The sequence below is a fragment of the Dendrobates tinctorius genome, unplaced genomic scaffold (genome assembly GCF_039654945.1).
Source record: "Dendrobates tinctorius isolate UK_male_01 unplaced genomic scaffold, ASM3965494v1 ptg000048l, whole genome shotgun sequence".
In the NCBI taxonomy this organism is placed as follows: domain Eukaryota; kingdom Metazoa; phylum Chordata; class Amphibia; order Anura; family Dendrobatidae; genus Dendrobates; species Dendrobates tinctorius.
The window spans coordinates 7,092,501-7,095,000 of NW_027361716.1; the positions used below are offsets into that span (position 1 = coordinate 7,092,501).

At 38.2% G+C, this 2,500-nt stretch overlaps 2 non-coding genes across 2 annotated transcripts; both read right to left on the bottom strand.

Annotated features, from left to right (window-relative positions):
* Positions 1–471: 471 nt before the first annotated feature.
* Positions 472–553, bottom strand: TRNAS-AGA (transfer RNA serine (anticodon AGA)). The gene has a single exon. It is a non-coding gene; the product is annotated as a tRNA-Ser (tRNA).
* Positions 554–2,175: 1,622 nt separating this feature from the next.
* TRNAS-UGA (transfer RNA serine (anticodon UGA)) lies at positions 2,176–2,257 on the bottom strand. The gene has a single exon. It is a non-coding gene; the product is annotated as a tRNA-Ser (tRNA).
* Between the last annotated feature and the right edge of the window lie 243 nt (positions 2,258–2,500).

The window sequence follows — 2,500 nt, forward strand, 5'->3', positions numbered from 1 at the left end:
CAGTTTGAAATGTTGATGAAAAGTGGCTAGTAAAAAGATTGCTGTATCTGTTACTTGGAAAAAGTGTGAAAAAAATAAATTGCAAAACTTATACTGTTAGAAAACTGTTCATCCAGTAGTTGATAAAGATTAGCATTGCATGGTAAAAGGCTTCATCTGAGAGATAATTTAAGGTTTGTGCAAATCAAAGTGCATGTCCCAGTCCATTAGCCAGGACAGCGGTCTGTGGCTGCTGGACAAGATCAAGAGAAAAACCTCTTACCTGATGGCACCCACGGTGCTTCTTTTGATTAGTGGCAAGTCGCACATGTAATGTTGCTCCAGAATAGATTATCTAAAGAACAGTCAAAGATAAAGTCAGTTTGGTCCTAGAAACTCGCTCCATCACAGATCACTGTCATGGGGAATAGACTAGTAAACATGCAAATTGAACAACAAAGATAAAAGGTCAAAAACTTTTTGAAACATAGATGTAGTCGGCAGGATTTGACCCTGCGCGGGGAGACCCCAATGGATTTCTAGTCCATCGCCTTAACCACTCGGCCACGACTACACGGACGCCAAGCTGTTATGAGTTTCACACATGTTTTCTAATAGCACCATGATCAAGCTCAGTGATCAACCCTCTGGAAGACATCTCAGAAAATGTAAAGAAAATACAAGGTCTCAGTAAAATGCAAAAATCTGATTTAAAGTCATCATCAATGGGAACCATTCACAGTTTAAAGCTTTTCCCTCTTCATAATGTGGATTTGGAGTCAGTCAGCTCCAAAAACATCTTTAAAAATAATCCAAAAATGCTGAGAAGACTGAACATAATCATTTCCAAGTAAAAAAGACTTGATGTTCATTTGATCAGGCTTTGGAGCGTCTATTAACCATCTCAAGTTTCCAAAAATGTCCAGCGGTTAACTGAAATTACCATATCAATCTTCAGCTGTTTTTCACTTTGAACAGCTCCATACCTATAATACAAGTCAACGGTAAGGTTCGAAAGACCCTATAAAGGGTCCTGATTGACTTTTGTGTGCTACAAAAAAAGCCACAAAACACATTCAAAAGACGCCGAAAAGAATTTTTAGAAAAACACCACCAAAAATTTTTGTAAGGCACTTTAGGAAATTCTGGAAAACACAAGAAAAGATGGCTTAGAGAAAAATCAAAAACACTTCCTGAAGCCATTTTGGCTTCAAATCCTTGTCAGATTCACCCACTTGGAAAGAATGGTATGTGAATATTGACTCAAGTTACAGAGTATGAGATTGCGTGGTATGACATAGACAATTTTAATTTTTGCTAATCCTACTTGATTGACAGCTTTGACCATGGTATTCCATGAATCCTTGAACTCTTTTTTTGTCTTTTATTATGTGGATTTTAAATTGCTTGTTTCATCATAAACATTGGGCATCGTCGATCTGAGTGCAGATGGAAAAATAGAAATGTTTGCCCAGGTTCCACTGAGATTTGAATTCAGATAACAGGATTCAAAGTCCAGAGTGCTAACCATTACACCATGGAACCAACCATTTCACAGTCATGGCTGCGGCTTGTTGTGCTGAATAAAGCATATGAAATCTTGAATGATGGCGAAAACAGGCTCCAAAGCTGCAGTGCAAATCTGCAATCATACACAATGGTAAATTGATATCTTATAACCTTTCATTCCACAAATTTACCAACGTTTCCACGATATCACAGCTAGCGCAGTTTGAAATGTTGATGAAAAGTGGCTAGTGAAAAGATTTCTGTATCTGTTACTTGGAAAAAGTGTGAAAAAAATAAATTGCAAAACTTATACTGTTAGAAAACTGTTCATCCAGTAGTCGATAAAGATTAGCATTGCATGGTAAAAGGCTTCATCTGAGAGATAATTTAAGGTTTGTGCAAATCAAAGTGCATGTCCCAGTCCATTAGCCAGGACAGCGGTCTGTGGCTGCTGGACAAGATCAAGAGAAAATCCTCTTACCTGATGGCACCCACGGTGCTTCTTTTGATTAGCGGCAAGTAGCACATGTAATGTTGCTACAGAATAGATTATCTAAAGAACAGTCAAAGATAAAGTCAGTTTGGTCCTGGAAACTCGCTCCATCACAGATCACTGTCATGGGGAATAGACTAGTAAACATGCAAATTGAACAAAGATAAAAGGTCAAAAAGATATTGAAACATAGACGTAATCGGCAGGATTTGAACCTGTGTGGGGAGACCCCAATGGATTTCAAGTCCATCGCCTTAACCACTCGGCCACGACTACTCGGACGTCAAGCTGTTATGAGTTTCATACACGTTTTCTAATAGCACCATGATCAAGCTCAGTGATCAACCCTCTGGAAGACATCTCAGAAAATGAAAGGAAAATACAAGGTCTCAGTAAAATGCAAAAATCTGATTTAAAGTCATCATCAATGGGAACCATTCACAGTTTAAAGCTTTTCCCTCTTCATAATGTGGATTTGGAGTCAGTCAGCTCCAAAAACATCCTTAAAAATAATCCGAA